This window comes from Rhinolophus sinicus, linkage group LG13 (genome assembly GCF_036562045.2).
Source record: "Rhinolophus sinicus isolate RSC01 linkage group LG13, ASM3656204v1, whole genome shotgun sequence".
Taxonomy (NCBI): Eukaryota; Metazoa; Chordata; class Mammalia; order Chiroptera; family Rhinolophidae; genus Rhinolophus; species Rhinolophus sinicus.
In genome coordinates, this window is record NC_133762.1 from 8,856,680 (window position 1) to 8,874,655 (window position 17,976).

The 17,976-nt window shown below is 44.7% G+C and overlaps 1 long non-coding RNA gene across 1 annotated transcript in view; it reads left to right on the forward strand.

Moving 5' to 3' along the window:
* Positions 1–6,219: 6,219 nt before the first annotated feature.
* Positions 6,220–17,976, forward strand: part of LOC109444928 (uncharacterized) — a 110,856-nt gene continuing 99,099 nt past the window's right edge. Inside the window, exons 1-2 of the long non-coding RNA XR_012491297.1 lie at positions 6,220–7,099; positions 7,592–7,729. This is a non-coding gene — a long non-coding RNA (uncharacterized LOC109444928). The remainder of the gene's footprint in view (positions 7,100–7,591; positions 7,730–17,976) is intronic.

Below are 17,976 nucleotides of genomic sequence, written 5' to 3' on the forward strand. Positions count from 1 at the left end.
CGTAGGAAGGTCCCTGAGCCGTAGGCTGGAGGGACAAAAGGTGGTGTTTCAGAGCCAGAGACGGAGGCACCAGGTGGAAGCTGAGACAGCACAGGGCCTGTCTGGGTAGGTAGAGCCATGCAGGAGAGACAGCTGATTCCAGAGAAGCCTTCCAAGGCAGACGGGGACGTGCAGAAATACTCTGGCTTCCCCCTTCCTTCTGCCTTCCGTAATGCTTCCCCTTGGCTGAATCCAGCCGAAGCTAGCTGACGTGGGAGACTGGGAAATGCCTCTGCATGGATCAGCCCTCTCCACTGTACATGTGCACGTATGCACATGTGAACTGACCAGAAACAGGCTTTACGCTCACAACGTAAGGGAGGCAGGAAGCCAGGCCCCAGAACACTATGATCCCAATTTTGTTAAAAGGAAGTGTATGTAAGTATGTATGTACAGAGAAATCACTGGAAAGACACACAAATGTTAGCAGCGTTTTTTTCTCTAGTAGTAGTACAGATAACTTTTGTTCTCACCCATCTGTGCTTTCCAATTTTCTACCATGGGCTTGGATTAAAAATAAAAGAACGAAAGAAAAGGAAAGAAGAAAGGGGAGGGGAGAGAGAGAGGGAGTGTGAGGGAGGGAGGGAGGAAGGAAGAAAGAGAAAGAAAGCAAGAGAAGATCCCCTCGCCGGTAGGGAACAGAGGGGTCCACTACAGGTGGGCATCTGGCAGAGCTTAGCTGTCCTCGCTTTACCTGGATGAGAAGAAGCTGCCACAGTCTCCTCGTGAGGCCCTGTCACCTGTGCCCTCAGAGGCACGTTCTGGCTGTGTGTCCCTTTCAGGGCAAGCTGTGGCCTCGGATACTCCTACGGCTGCAGGCCTTCCAACCTTCAGGCCCGCAGCTGGGTGGAGAGGACAGCTCAGTCTGTTTGGCCTGGCCAAACAGGATATACTTTTATTAGACACAAACCTAGGGAAAAAAAACAACAAACCTCAACCTGGGGAAAGATTTCTATTTAGAGCTGGGAAACTAGGCCACTTCTAAAATCAGTGACCTACATTTCCTGCTATAGAAATGTAAGGTGAAATATTGTTAGGGCAGCACGCGGGCATGGAGGCTCCATCAAAGGGCAGGGTGAAGGAGAAAGGGAAGAAGAAAGAGAGGAAGGGAGGGAGGGCATTTAACAGAATTTCCATGTTTGAAATCTTTTTTAACCGAGCTAACAATATATAATAATGGGGAAAAAATGAGTATCCCAGCTGTGTATTTGTTTTCCTAGAAGCGCAATGTTTGCTGACTGGTGGCTCCTTCAGCAGGGAAACAATCCATCCCCACTCTGAGGCCCGTTAGAGGAACGACAGCTTCCCTAGGCCCCCAGCAGCCGCCCACAAAGGCGAGTGTTGGTGTCTCATGCTGCCCGCCAGCCGTCTGCTGTCTGTTACAGACTTCTGAGACACTGTTCGCTTGATCTCGTCGATCTGGGCTCTTTATACTGTGGAGCCTCTAAAGTTAATAGGCTGTTGGTGCCCGAGCGTCCATGAGTCTTGGTGGTGGGGGTGAGTGGCTGTCCAGAGAAAGAAAAACAAAATGACAGCTGTACCCAGTGCTTCTCATTATCCATAGCTGCCTCACTGAGGGACCTGGGGTGGGGTGGGGTCAGCGCCAACATTTGGATGGGTGATAACTGGATGGAAAACCCCAGGCCTGTGACCATGTTATCCATCGTCCAGCCATACTGGGGTTCTCTGTACTTGCGCAAGTGCAGCAGAGGCAAAGCGGTCACTGAACCCGTATCTGTACTAGGTATTTCTAGTATCCCCACTGTCGAGTTCTGTCCTAATTCTGGTTCACTGAGCATTCGCGTCCTTGTAATGTAGCAGAAGTAACTGGATGGGCATGAGCCTTTGAATGCTGATGTTAGATCCCCAGGCCTCCTTTCCCTGCCACCGCGAACCCCGCCACCTCGGACAGAGGTCAGCATCCTAAGCGGGAACAGCCTCTGTCAGCTTGGACGTCAGGGAGCAGAATTTCTCCAAGCCCATCTCAGGCTGGACAGGGAATGAGAGTGAGAAATAATCTTCCATTGTTTTCTGTAACAGCCTTGGGCTTGGTCTGTAAGTAAGTATCCTGACTGAGGCGCTGTCATATCAACGCAGTACTGACACCACTTGTAGTTTTTGTCATACACCTAAAAAAACAAAACAAAACAAAAAACTCAGCAAAACAAAAAGGCAGATATCACCTGCTTGTTACTGGCGATACAGCAAGAATAGCTCACACATGGCATCCCCTCAAAAAGAAGGAATCCATCCATGAGGGGGGAGGTACCATTTCCTGGGGCCGCTGTAGCAAATTAGCACAAACTTAGTGGCTTAAAACAACAGGCATTTGTTTTCTCTCACAGTTTAGGAGACCAGGGCGAAGCGCTCTTCCAAGGCTCTTGGGGAGAATCCGTTCCTGCCTCTCCCAGCATCTTGCGTCTGCCTCGCACCAGCGGCGGCCGCCAAGGTCACATGGCCTGGTGCTCGATGCCTCTCAAACTTCTCTTTGCCTCTCTCTTACAAGGACACTTGTCAGGAGGCTTCACCTGGATACCTAGGATGACCTCATCTCAGGATTCTTAAGTATATCTGCAAAGACACTTTTTCCAAAGACGGTCACATTTACAGGTTCTGGATGGCCATGTCTTTTGGGGGCCACCATGCAACCCACTACATGAATATTTTCTCAGCGCCAGCCACCAGGCCAAGCAGCTGACGTTTGTGTTTCACCTGACTCTTCTCCTGTTAAGTCTCTGAGTAGATAATATTTTAAAGACAGTCAAACTGAGCTGAGCTTCAGGAAAGTTAAGTAACTTGTCCAAGGTCACACAATGGCGGGAGCCAGAAGACATACCCAGGTTCTTATTCCTAAACCTGTAGAATTATACACACACACACACACACACACACACACACACACACACCACACACACACACAGACACATACACGCACGCGCACACACACACACACACACATACCTCCCTCCCTCCCTCCCTCCAAATAACTGTCATTTCTTCCAAACCACTGTTGCTTAAAAGTTTTCTGGAACCCCTCTGCGTCTGAAGCACTTTACAGTCTGCACAGGGAAAGTCTGTCAACTTGCATCAGTGTCACAATTTGTACATATGTGGTTTTGGGCTGCTTTTCTTTCACATGATGTAGCTCCCAGATTAAATTCCACTCACGGTGACCGGGCCCCCTGCATCTGATGAGTCGTACCCTGTGGGTGTCTCACAGCACTAATTACTCAAGAGCAAAGCCACCTGCGTAAATCCAGCTGAAGGCTGTGATACGCAGTGGAGCGGTCGCACTAGGGACAAGACACTGGGAAATGCCCCCAGTACGAGATGGGGTGGCCACACGTGGAATCCCCGTGTTGCACGATGTCTGGAAGGTATGCAGGTGTGGCTCAGTCACCAGAATAAACACACGGAGTCCGTGCGTGCACGGAAAGACTTTCTTTGCCCATCGAATTCCGTCGGAGCCATACCTGCTGGTTCATCCCCAACAGCCATCTCCTTCCGTCTCCTTTGCTGGAAGCGCCCCCTGGACCTCCTGGGCATTCAGAACAGAATGGTGAGAAGCGGCCAGGATGCAGCCAGCAGTTCCTGGAGCTGCCTTGCGCTGGACTCACGGCGTGGAAGTCCATGCCTTTACCCAAGTCTTGTCTCATGGACACCAAGAGCACACACTGTCTGATAACAGGAATTCTAACAATACAAAGTAATGTGTGTTGAGTACCTAGCACATGCTGGGAGGTTTTCATCGATTATCTCATTTAATTCTCACGACAATGCCGTGAGGCAGATATTATTTCCATTTTACAGATGAGAAAATCAAGGTCCAGAGAAGTTAAGTAACATACCCAAGGGCACACATAAGTAGAATGGAGGTCAGATTTGAACTCAGACCATGTGCTTAACCCCGAGGCTAGGCTGACTCTCCGTTGCATGGGCATCTGGGAATGGCTCCTCCCTTTCCCCCTCCCCCACCCCGCCCCTCCAGAAAGCTAGCTGCTTTGCCAGTTCTTCCCAAATGGAAAGGGTAACTGCACTAGGTTAGTACACTCAGGGCTTCGGCCCTTGGGCACGGAACAGATGTTTTCTCACTGGAAGGTGGACAATGAGTTTGCTGTTTGGGAGGAAGGAACACTTAGAAGGACCTGCACTCAGCTGGCAGGATCCCTAAGCTCTGAATGGCTTTGTCATGTCTGCAGAGGGCTTGGGCAGGCTGAGCGTGTGTGCTGTGTGTGTGTCGTTCCCGCCATGGTGCATGACGCGGCGTTACATCTAACAGAGAAAAGGACTCGACTGCCAGGTTGGGTGGCCGTGGAAGGTACTACTTTTACATGAGTTTTGCCTTGGCTGTCACCCCGTGGGGTAAAAAGAGAATGTGTGCTTGGCACATATGATGCAAGTGACATGGAGGCAGCACTGAGTGACAGGGGTTTCCACGTGACATCCTCACTACATGGTCACCGCAGGTTAAGCCTTAAGCCTTAACTTGACCCACGTGAAATAGATGCAGAGTGATGATGAATTGATTTTTATTCATGGGATTTTACTATCTATTCTCTATCACGATGAATGTTATTTCTTGATGAGGGCATTCTGTAAGTAGAAGTTTAAAAGGAAAATGGATAAGTAGCAGATCCCAGCTGTTGGATTTTGGTCTATATTGTTACTCCCAGTTCGTACCAGCGCCTTCCTTGAAACTGTCCTGTTTTCCGTGTCCTGCTCACTGGAAGTTACGGCCCTTTTGTTCACCTGTAACCCGAGGCTCTGACGGGCCCTGTGAGAACAGCTCCTTGAGAAGCAAGTTTTGGGAAACTCCCTGAACGTGATCTACTTCGGGGTCCTGGACGTGTGTTTCTTTTTTTTTTCTTTTTTATTGGGGAATATTGGGGAACAGTTTGTTTTTCCAGGACCCATCAGCTCCAAGCCAAGTCCTTTTCAATCTAGTCGTGGAGGGCGCAGCTCACTGGCCCATGTGGGGATTGAACCGGCGACCTGGGTGTTATGAGCACTGCACTCTAACCACTGGGCCAACTGGCTGCCCGGAAGTGTGTTTCTTGATGGGGATGGGTGGGCTGGGGTCACTGTTGTCCACTCAGGGTTTGGTGGTTCTCCCAAGCCTCACAAAACTGTGCTCTCAAGTGAATTAAAGCTGTTTCCAGTTTGCTCCCAGGAGGTTCTAGAAGCTTATCAAAGAAGAGTGTGTAGCGCCTCCTCCAGGCTTGTCCCAGCCTTTGCACTTTTATAAAGTTCCAACCTGTCTATTTACTTCTTTGGCTCCCTTTCCACTAAAAACTTTTGGCAAATTTTTGCAAGAATAGATGCTTTTCTTGCCAGCCCTTCTGCACTGTCCTACGGCTCTCTGTGTGGAAATTCTTCAAAAGTCTTCTGTGGACAGTTGCTCATTTCTGAGTACCTCCAGTGAGTCCGGTTTCCTAGGCCATTTATGTTCTGCAGCACTCATTTCAGTTCTCTCAATAACTGACTATGCTGTTTTAAGGATGAGGGAAACTGAGGCTCAAGGAGATCAAGCAATGTGCTAGTTTTCTCCACAATGAGAGCTTGGATTCAGCTCAGGTCTGAAGCCCATTCTGTGGAGCGTCCTCCCAAGGGCTGCCTTCCACCCCACCCTATGCCCCCTGTTTTCTCCTCCTGCTCCCTGCAACATCTGCTTTCAGCAGGCTGTATGTCCCACCCCTTATCTTTTGTTCTTGCTCATTTTCTGTTCCATTATTTTCCTTGGTGGCAGAGTGCTGCCTCTTTAAAATAAGAATCTGATCACATTCCCCTTAGCATAAAATTATTCGCGGGTCCCTGTTGCTTTCCAGACAGAACGCAAGCATGGCCTCTCAGGCCTGATCTGACCGTGCCTCTCCCCACACTGCATTCTGGGCTCCCCACCCCCCACCCCCGACTCCTTCTGAGACAGTGCCTCCCTTGTTAGTGGTGCCACTTCCCACAGTTTCATTGGCCGGAAGTCAACTACGGCCTGAAACGATTAAATGGAAAATTCCAGAAATAAACAATTCATAAGTTTTGAATTGTGGCCGTTCTGAGTAGCGTCATGAAATCTTGCGTGACCTGGTCCGTCCTGCCTGGGACGTGACCGCTCACTTTGTGTGGCCACCCACGCTGTAGACGCTCCTCGTCCCTTAGTCACGTGGTAGCTATCTTGACTGACTTTTGGCTGTGTCACACTGCTTGTGTTCCAGTAACCCTGACTTTATTTAACGACAGTCTCCTCAAAGTGCGAGAGTAGTGATGCTGGCATGTCGGACATGCCGGAGAGAAGGCAGGAAGTGTTTGCAGTGTAGTGTCAGAGGGTCAGCAATAGCCTAATGCGGCAGCACTGCCTGCGTCACTCACCTCGCTCCGTCTCTCATGGAGCCACTCGTGTTTGCACAGCACCACGAGGAGAAGGTTAGTCCAGGGAAGTAAGATATTTTGGGGGGAAGAGAGAGAGAGAGAGAGAGGACCGTAGTTCCATAATTTTTATTACAGTATAATGTTGTTATTGTTCTATTTTATTATTAGTTATTGTTGTTAATCTCTTACTGAGCTGAATTTATAAACAAAACTTTATCATAGGTGTGTATGTATAGAAAAACCGTGACACACACACACACACACACACACACACTTATAGTTCAGCCCTATCTGTGGTTTCAGGCATCCACTGGGGGTCTTGGAACTTATCCACTGAGGGTAAGAGGGGGGAACTACTGGACTGCTGTGTATGTTTTTTTCTTTTACAATAAAAAGAAAGAAGGGAGGAAAGGAAAGGGAGAGAAAATAGCAGGGAGGGAAGGAGGAAGGAAGCAAGGAAGGAAGGAAGGAAGGAAAGAGGGAAGGAAGGAAGGAAGAAAGGAAAGAAGGAAGGAGGGAAAAGGAAAGAAGGAGGGAAGGAAGGAGGGAAGGAAAAGGATGCAGCCCCTGCGGTACCTCGGCAGTCGATGGAATCAGCGTGGAGATGCCGGACGAAGGGATGATTCTCAATCCAGGCGGATGGAGCAGGTTGTGCTGGATTTCAGTGCACTACTCGGAATGGAGCACAATTTAAAACGTATGGGTTGTTCATTTGTAGAACTTTCCGCTTAATATAGACCACAGTTGACTGCGGGTAACTGAAACTTCGGAAAGCAAAACCATGGACGAGGGAGGGCTCCAGCAACATAAAATCTACCATCTGAACCCTTTTCTGTTTATTAAGAAGTAGGTGCTAACACTTGAGGGGAGCTGTCCAGTGCAAGCTACACTGGAGGAATTCTGGAGCTCACAGCCGACGTGAGCAGCGAAGGCCACGGAGTTTGAGTGTTTTGGTCCAGAAAGTGTTAAGTCTTAGTTGGAAGGCCGGTTCTGGGCAGGTGGATGGTGGGGTGGTCAGAATGCAAGGTCAGAACACAGGGACGTGGGACTGTTGTCATCCCCTTGAAAAGATACTTTCCAGGGGGCGTTGAGGAAAGCTTTGGCAAGGGCCACATCCTTCCCAGGGGTTTGGTGCTGAGGGTTGTGCCACAAAAACTCACCTCCTCACCTGCCTTTGCTCTCTTTCCAGGCCTGATGGGTGTGTCCTTGGTCAGTACACTTTCAGAGCGACGGTGACAAGTGGGACTTTTCAAGAGTGAGCCCAACACCGATGTGGACGTGGGAAGGAGCTGGCGGCGTTTGCTCTCAGGAGACTCGAGGCTCCGAGGTATGTGATATGTTCCATGTAATTCATGTAGTGGAAGGTTTGTAAACAGCTGCAGAGAGAGCCCACCGTGCTGCGCGTTGAAAGAGGTAAGTTTCAGAACAGTGTGTTTCACGTGTTCTCATATTCTGTGCAGAAATGTTAACCAAGACGTACGTGTATGTGTGCGTGTGGGTATATTTATATATACACGGATATGCACACGTATTAGGTACACTGTTTTCAGAGGCGGGCAGATGATAAAACTCAGTTTTTCAGTGTACAAAAATGAATTTTCTTTCATTTCCACATGCAAACTCAGCTTAGCACAGGAGCCCCCATTTCTATAATGGCGGACAACCTGGAACGTTGCCACCATGCGGCATTTCTTCATTGCTGGTCTGAACTGGATCTGTGGGGGGAAATGTCAGTTAACTGAAGGTTCTCACCTTGACACTGTCTGGGGTCGGTGGCCTGGGGAACTTCCTGGGGGGGAGGTGGGGGCTGCATATCTAGTCCTGGGCCTCCTGCAGCTGGGCTGGGGAGGAGATCCCCCTCTGCCCCCATCCAGATGAGCCTGGTCGTGGGGACCCCGAGCGGTGGAGCAGGTGGGTTTCCTTGAGCCACGCTGGCTTCGCGCTGGCTTCCTGTTGCCCATCTCAGAGGGGCAGCCCTGGCTCCTTTGGTGTATGTGGCACTGCTAGCTGCCTTTCACCCCCTAGCTGACCCCTTGGGGCCACTGAGACGTGGCCCTCGCCCCTCAGAGGGTTAATGATGATGGGTCATGACAGAGGTGGAGTAGTCTGCCTTCTCCTGACAGCGGGCTACCTTGAGACAGGGAAATCCAGGGCAAGACACAGATCTGTAATCAGTCCCTCTAATCACAGGGGCGGGTCTTCAGATCCTTCACTCCAGCAGGGGGAGGGGCACCTGCTTCGTACCTTCCTGTTTCCCCTCAGTGACGCCCTGGTTCCCACGCTCCATCATCGCTGTGTATACAGCATTGCACTGTACACACGGTATTGTGATAAATATGAATAAATATTAATTTATCACAATACATCCAAGGACATGCAGCGTGTTTTGTTTTTTTTCCTCCCTAATGCAAGAAGTGCTTCTTGAACATTTTCAAACATAACTCCTGCGGCACATATGTACGAGTTTCTCTAGGGTTGTTGTATAATAAAGAATTTGTCTGGTCTTTAAAACATTCTGGAAATTCCAGAATAACACGAGCGTCTTATGCTAATGAGAAGACTCATGCTGGCTCCTGGATAGCTTCAGCATGGGGGCTGGTCCCAAGAAAGACCGTGCATTTGAGGGTTGGGCTTTTTAGCTGCCTGACCTCTGGGGAGATGTGGTGGGTTGGAGATTTGATTCAATCACGTGGCCATTGATTTTAATCCATCAGTCAATCAATCAGTCAACCCTATGTGATGAAACCCCCACCCAAACTCGGGACACCGAAGCTGGGTGCAGCTTCCTGGTTGGGGAAACATTCATGTGTAGGCAGGATGGGGCTCCACGGGGAGTGTCAGAGAAGCTCCGAGTCTGGGACCCTCCCAGACCTTGCTCTGTGTGCATCCTTCATAAAAAAAAGCCCCCCCAAAAACCAATACTGTAGTTGTAAGTACAGTGCTTTCAGGGAGTCCTGTAAGTCATTCCTCTAAATTCCTGAACCTCTGTGTGAAGTGTGGGTGGCATCTGAACCGAGCGCCGCCTTGTGAAAAACTCTGCCCTTAACCTGTGGGGTCCCCAGTAACTGGTTGGTGTGACACGTCAGACTTGTATGGCGTACACCCAGTTGAGGGGTGAAACAGCATAGAAGTCTGCACCTAAGGAGAGGAGTGACTGCCAAGCTGTTTTCCTGTTGATCCCTCCATCAGTACAATGTAATGTTCTGCTGATGACGCCTCACCCAGACAAGTCAGGGGGGCTTTCTAGCTTACGCCGACCTGGCGCGTGTCACTGCTTTCTTACTGTGGTTTTAATTGAATTTCCTTTTTTCCCCTCGGAGATTGACCATCTTTTCACAGAGTTCTCGGTCATTCAGTTTTCTCTTTTATAAACTGCCTGTGTATCTATTTTGCTCATTTTTTTTTCCTATTGAAATCAGTAGAATCAAATCTATCATCTTTTTCTTATTGATTACAGATGCATGATTTTAGTTTCTGTCTTGACTTTCTACTTTCATTTTGATGCCTTTTGAAGAACTTCACTATAGTAGTGTTTGTGAATCTTTCTCTTTGTGGTTGATGTATTCTAGGTCTTGCATGAGAATTACATTCTTACCCTCAGAGTCTTAATTTAAACTTTTGCTTTTTGCATTTAAGTGTTTCATCTACCTGGAATTTATTTTCATGTATGATGTGAGGGAAGAGCCCAGTTTTAGTTGTTTCTACATAAATAACCAATTATCTCGACACTACTAGTAATTAGTCTTCTTTTGCTCCTGACATGCCAGCTCTGTTATAAAACAATTTTCTATATATGGGAAGGTTTCTTTCTGGCTCTCTATTCTATTTCATTGGTCTGTTTGTCCATTTTGTGCCAATACAATAGAGCCACCATTGTTCTTTCTGGTATCTGCAAAGACAAATTATTCCAACTCACACTGCGTCTTGGCTTTTCTCGGCCCTTTGTTTTTCCATATATAAACATACAGGAATTAGCTTAGCGAGTTCTATTAAAATAAAAACTCTTGGCATTCTGATTAGAATTTTATTAAGTCTGAATGTTAATTTGGGGATAATTGACCATTACATGATATTAAGTCTCTCAATCCATAGATATGGTATGCTTCTCCATCTATTTAGGTATTCTTTAATAACTTTCAATATAGGTCTTGCCCAATTTTAATTAGATTTGTTCTTAGTGTATATGTTGATATTTGTTGTTGCAAATTGTGTACTGTTTTAAACCGTATCTTTTAAAAATTATATTTTGAGCAGTTTTTGCTGGTATATGGAAATTAAAAACAGTATTATACTTCAATTTTGTATCTAGTAACCGTCTCAAACTCTCTTGTTAATTCTAATTGTCTGTAGATGCTTTTGGGTTTTCTGTGGACTTAATAGTATAATCTGCAGACAATGTTAGTTTTGTTTCTTCCTTTCCAATCCTTATTTATTTTGTTTTTGGAAGAAATTTTCTTTGAAGGAACATTTTTGGTTTTTTTATTACTTCGTATTGTTTTTTAGGCCCCAGGAGCAGAGGGTCAAGTTAATTATGCTTCTCAGTTCACGGTGCATCATCATATTTGATTCACGCAAGACACCTCTGCTAACGTCATTTATTTACCTCCTGTTTCTAGCACTCGCGCCTCCCACTACTCTCTCCCTGCTCCAGAGGCAACACTCCAATATGTTTAATATATATTTTTTCCTTTGTTTGCATTCTTGGATGATAGATATTATTTGTTTGTAGGAATATGTTCTTAATGTACACAAATATGTCTTGTTATATGGATTATTCTTTGTCTTTTTATGCTCAACAATATGTGAATACTTAATCTGTAGTTTCTAAGTGTGTTATAGTGAAGGGATTCTATTTTGCCTCTTCCTTCGCTTAGTAATGGGGACCCAGGAAACCTCTTTGCACAGAGAGAACTGCAATAAACATTTTCGTACATGCCCCCTTATCGACCTGCGTAAGAGCATACTTGGGGGTCACCTATCATTGGGGATGGAATTGTGGGCTCATAGGGAATGCATATTCCTGATGTGATGAAATGGTCCCCTCGGCGCTTCACAACAGCTCTTGCCAGTAGTGCTTAGTGTTTGTGTGTCTCTGCATCTCCTCCAACACTTGGCATTAGACATACTCTTACTTTTCCCCAATCTAATAAGTGTACATGGATATTTCATTGTTATTTTAATTTGCATTTCTCTGATACCTAATGACGTTGAGCATCTCTTCAGATACTTGTTTGTTTTTTCATTTCTCTTTTGTAAATGCTTGCTTATATTTTTCTATTGGGTTTCTACTTTTTCCTGTTGATTTGCAGAAGTTATTTGTATATTCTAGATATGACTCCCTCATTGATTTTAGTCATGGCAAATATCTTTTCCTAGCCTGTCTACTTTCTGTTAAGTTTGTCCCTGATATCCTACATTGAACAGAAATCTTTCGTTTTGATGTAATCAGTTTTACCCTGTTTTGCCGTATGAGTTATGTCTTTGAGATTTTGTTTTCAAAGTCTTTCATTGCCCTGAATCACAAAAATGTTCTGGATTTTCTTTGACTAGTTTAATATTTATATTACCTTCATATTTTGGTCTTTGATCCATCATAAGTCTACCTTTGTGTCTAGTAGCAGGTTTAAATTAAGATTTAACAACACATTCTTTTCCAATTGATTCATGGTGTCAGTTTTGTAACATATTCAGTTGCAATACACACATGTGTTTGTGTGTGTGCATTTATGTGTGTGTGTGCACACGTGTGTGTATGCAAAGGTTTGGCTGTAACCTATAGGTTTGGCTCTAAGCTCTCCACTCTTCCATCGATTCTTTTTCTATTACCAAAATATTTTTTACTAACATGTCAAATATGGCTTTGTAGATTGTCTTACTCTATGTTGAGAAAAGACCCTTTCTTTACTTTTAAAAGGTGACCTACCTATTCGTGAACTTTTATTCTTGTATGTACATTTTAAAGTAAATTTGTTGAGTTCCTAAAGAAATTCAAACAGAGTTTTGATTTCATAGGATTTGTACTTTAATTTGGGCAGAACGTATATGTTTATAATATTAAGTGATGCCATTCAAGAAAATAAAAAGCAATATTTCTGCATTTAATTAGTTACTTTGAAATGTTCTTTATTGAATTTTAAAGTTTCTCCATAGATGTCTTAGCTATGCTTGGTGAAGCTTTTTCTTAGATACTTTATAGTTGTATTGATTTGGGAAATAAGGACCTATTTAAATTTTTTTTTTAAAAGAAAATAAATTGTATTTTTTATTGCTTAGAAGGGTCATGTAGAGATAAGCTGATGAGTCTTACGGGTAAAAGCTCTGTCTGGGCTCGGGTTAGGTGTATGTGGGACCACTCTATCTTAGATTTCTTAATCTGTCTTACATATTTTCCATGTGTGTCTTTTAGATAATTTATTCAGCTGTAACTTACAGTTAATTAAATCTTTCCTCAGCCGTGTCTAAGATTCTCTACCTCTGAGTATATCTTTAGAAAAAAATTCCCTCCATGTTATCTTTCTTTTTCAAGGCAGGTTTATTGAGATATAATTTACAGACAATAAAATTCACAATTTTTAATTGTATAGTTTTATCAGTTTTGACAAAATTGTTCAATAGTGTAACCATCACCACAATCAATATATATAGTCCATTTCAATTTCCTTAAAATTTGTCTCATGATCCCTCATAATTAATTCCATCCTTTCCAAGCTCCTGGCAACTGTTGCTTTATTTTCCATCTTTATAGTTTTGCCTGTCCCAGAATGTCATCTAAGTGGAATTACATAGTACAAGTGCAGCCTTTTATGTTTGCCTTTTTTCACTTAGCATAATGCATTTGTTGCATTGTTTCCAGTTTGGGCAGTGTGTTGGAACATTATTTAATGAACATTATTCCAAATAGGGGGTTGGATTTTGTTTTGTATCAAATGAGTATGTCTTAAATGTCCCCGGGTCCTAAGAATTATAGTTGGTACCTTGTGCTGCTGAAATTTGATTTTTGATTCATTCACACTTGGTGTTTGGAGATCCCCTGCGGCAACAAACTATTAGAAAACTTCTTGTTTTTCTTGTATGGACATATGTTTCATTTATTATGAGTAAATACCTAGAAGTAGGATTTCTGGGTCATATGGTAAATGTATATATAACTTTCTAAAACACTATGAGAACTTTTCCCAAAGTGTCCGTAGCACGTTGCATTCCCGCTAGTGATGTATGAGAGTTCCATTTGCTCCAGAGCCTTGTCAGCACTTGATGTTGCCAGTCTGTTTAAGTTTAGCTGTTGTAGTGTGTATGTAGTGTTTCTGCAGCATATTTTTAATTTCAGTTATTATATCTTTCATTCCTAGAGGTTCTGTTCATGCTTTTCATATCTGTTTAGTTATTTTTGGAAATGTTTCATCATTTTTAGATATGTTCCCCTTTGGTAAGTCAATAAAAACATATTACACTTATGGTACCTTCTTCCTTTGTCTCGTTATCCCAGCATCTACCATGTTTCTAGGTCTCATTCTGCAGTCTGTTTTCTCACCTGGCTCTGGTTCATGGTTTCTTGTTGTTGATTGTGAGCTCATACTGCTTGGAAATTTGAAGGCAGATGCTTCCTTCAAATAGGGAAGGTATTGCTTGCTCTCAGGTGTCTGGGGAGTTACCAACCCAGGACTATTTGAACTAAATTCTCAGCTTGAGGTTTTTTTTTTTTTCATATTAACCAGGTAGTTTGAATTCAGCCTGTGAATCTGCATGAATCTGACTTGAAATCATAAACTCTCAGGGGAGATGATTTTTTCTCTCCTAACTCATCACAAAGGTTTCAGACAGGTCATTTCCTTGCAGTTTTTGGAGCAATCGTTTATTCCTAAATTACTCTCACACTCAGGGATAGCTGTTAGGGTCCCAGCTTTTTGTTGCGGGGTCTCCGATTACACAATCTATTAATACTTTCAGGGGGTTGTGGGCTTTGCTTTGCCCATTGGGAAAGACAGGAAGAAAATGAAATTGGCCGGGCAACCAACCCGGTCAACTACTAACACCATCTTACATGAAAGTCACCTCAAAGTAATGAGTGTAAACACACCCCAAAGTGAGGAAAAGCAAGGGCAAAGGAGTAGGAACGAAATCATTAGAGGTTTACCTGAAGACACGCCGTGAGTTGACTTTAAGGACTTATACGCGTACATCTCTCCCTGCATTCAGATTCACACATCATTTTCTCATTCTAGAAATGTCCTTGAATTCTTTGCCGTGTGCTAGTAGAGGTCAAGAAGCAAAGCATTTAATTCCTCTCCTTTTTCTTTTTTAATATCACTAGTGTATGGTGATATTATGGTAGGAATTAACACACTGTAACTCAGAAATGAGAACACATCTGGGAGTGTCAGTTATTGCCAGTACTGAAGGAGATGGAAGACTTGCTGTCAGTATGCTCTGTAAGCATTCTTGTATTTCTTTCTTTCTTGCCGTCTGATGCACTCGTTAGGATAAATTATTAGAAGTGGAATTGCAGGGTCAAATGTATGCAGATTTTAATATTGGAGAGGTATTACCTAATTTTTCTTGGGTTACTCTCTTATTAACAGAGTGTGGGAGTTCTTTCTCCTCTATACCCTAGTCAATGTTGGATGTAATTTGTTTTTATTTAAGTTTCGCACAGTCTTTTGTAGCTTGTAACAGTTCTCATAAGTTAGTTCTAACTCACATCTGTAAATATACAATTCAATTCAATGTCCAAACCTCTACTGGGCCAGATTTTCTTTAGTCAGTGCTTTCTGTACTCTCTCCATCTTTTCAAGATGGTGTTTGGGTATAGTTACAGGTGGATGTGATGTCATGGCAGAGAGGAGGGTGGCTGGTTCCTGGAGAGGTCCTTCTGCTGTCCTCTGGATTCTTGGTGACTCCCTGGAGAAGGTCTTTGTCCTGAGTGCTTGCTGGATATCTTACTTGCAGCTGCTGCTTCCGTCTGTCAGAGGCTCTCCACCTACCCCCGCTGTCTAGGCCCCATCTAGATTCTTTTTGGCCTTGAAGAACTTGAGTCTCCCCACACTTTCCAACTGGCCGCTGGCTGGGGCCAAACCCTCCAAAACCCCTGCCTTCCATGGGCTCCCCTTGCCTCTCTCTCACACAGGCGCTCAGGCCTGCTGACTCGGACCCTCGCCTGCTTCCTGCCTCTCCCACAGGGACACCAATGTGAGGATCCTGGCTGTTGTCGCACTGGGACTCATCCTCAGTGTCCCAGCTTACATACACTGAGGCCAGGCCGCTGAGCTGCGCAGCCTAGCACAGAGTAGGGGTACAGAAGACGGCAGCTTCCTTCCCTTCTCTTTCCGCACTAGGCAGCCACGTGTCTGATGTTACCCTCACAGGGATAACCGCTCCGCCCTTTCTGATACCCATCTCTAGACTGTCTTCTGTGAAGGTACATGTATTTTAGGGTTGGGGTAGAGGGAATCTTCCTTCTCCCGTCTTTATGTTTCCTTCATTAGAGTAACACTCTAGCCTTTCTCTACAGAAAGCCTCGCTCAATCCTCTGAAGATGGAAGAAGAATCCGGGGCTTGGAGAAGAAACTCAGGCTGGGAAGCTCAGCAGACGCACTGTCCCGAGGTGCGCAGAGAGCCTCTCTTGTGCCTCGGGGCTCCCCTGCTGGGAGTTTTACAGGGCCTGGATCTGGCCTTGTTGAGGGAGCCTGTGTTGGTCCAGCGTTGCCTGTGATCGAGTAGGCAAGGCGGTCAGTCGTGGCTTCTGTATTGGGCAGGCTGCAGGGAGTAGCTCTTTCTCTCTCCCTCACTCTCATGCCGCGTTAAGTCCCCTATGGGTGGTCATTAAGTTGTTCCCATGTTTTACTATTAAAACGCAGGCTTTGTAAACATGCTTGTACACATTTCTTTCCTGCTTATCTAATGAACTCGTTAGGATAAATTATTAGAAGTAGAATCGCTGGGTCAAATGTATGCTGATTGTAAATTTGGAGAGGTATGACCTAATTTTTTTTTCGGTTACTCGCTCCTCAGCGGAGTGTAGGAGCTCCGTTTCCTCCATACCCCAGCTCACACTGGCTATAATTAACTTGGAAAAAGTCTTTGCTCGTCTACCAGCTGAAATATTGTTTTAATTTCCATTCATTTTATTGCTAGTGAGCTTGGGCACCCTTTCCGATTTGTTTTTCTTCTTTAATTTGCCTACGCATGTTCTTCGCCAGATTTTCCATTAGGGTGGTTTTTTTCCTCTTCTTTGATTTGTAAGAGTTATTTTTATATCAGGGATCGCCATCCCTTGTTGAGGTCAGATTAGCCTAGTGGTGGAGAGCCTGACTCTTCCAGATGTGACTTTAGATTAAGGCACTTAAACTCCATTGTCACTTCTTTGCAGGTGCGAAATAGCACTCCTCCCGTCTCCCCTTCTACCAGCTACACCCCCCAGGGAAACCTGGGAGACAAGGCGTGGGCAGCAGCCAAGAGTTCTGCATCTCTTTACATACCAGTGACATAGCCAGAGAGGGCAGGGGTCACAAGAGAAGAACCAGGCGACGTTTTGAAGGACGGATGCAGTGAAGTGGGGCAGCTGTTCCCCTGTGTGGGTTGCAGGGAAGATGAACAGGCCAAACATTTGCTTTTAAAGGAAGTTTCTCTGGTGCTGTAACCTTTCCTTTGCAGACTCTGGTGCTCTGATTCCCTCTCCTCCCCGCCCGGAGCTATTTCTTACGTAAAATTCATTTTCTGCGCTTTGATTCAGGACTGCATTTCTTCAGTCTTCACCTCCGTGTGACACTGGATTTCAAGAGAGCAGGAAGGCTCACTTGACCAGGGGTTAACGGAGAGGGGGCACATGAGGTGCTTTTGTCACATAGTTTCCTTAATCTGTGATTAGTCTTTGTACTAAGTTCATGGAATGTTGCCATAAAGGAAAAAAATCATTTTAACTTTAAATATTTTAAATACTGTCTTCGAGGCTTGTGTCAGTGCTGACGTATTTGTCTGCAGGTAACAAAAGACAAAACACAGAGGGACTTACGCCATAATGATATATTGGTTCATACAGAAGGAAGTCTAGCAGATCTAGGCCTCAGATCTTTCCATGTTTCTATTCCATCTTTCAAAGTATCAGCGACACCTGTGTCCACATATCTTTGCATGAGAACAAGTGAAATTTCCAGCTCAAAGGGAGGTCCATTGTAAATTCTGATATGTATTTGCAAATTATCCCCCACTGGAGTAGCATCAATTTATATTCCTACCAACAATGTATGGGACCCATGCCCTTATCACCTCTAGGTATTATTGTACTTCTAGATTTTTGCTTATCTGAGAAGCAAAAAATAGTATTTTAATGTACATTTTATTTCTCACTTAAATTTGCATTTACTTATTTATGAGGAAGGTTGGATTACCTTTTCATATTTTCTTACGTTTAAAATTCATTTTTACGGCGTTTGAGGGCCCAGTCACACAGACATTCGTATTTGTGTGGTTTCCTCATAAAGCTTTCTGGCTTCCGCATCGTGGATGAAAGGCCTTCTCCATTTCAGGATTTTAAAGCGATGTTCTGATAGAAAAGAGATGAAATACAGCATTTCTGGA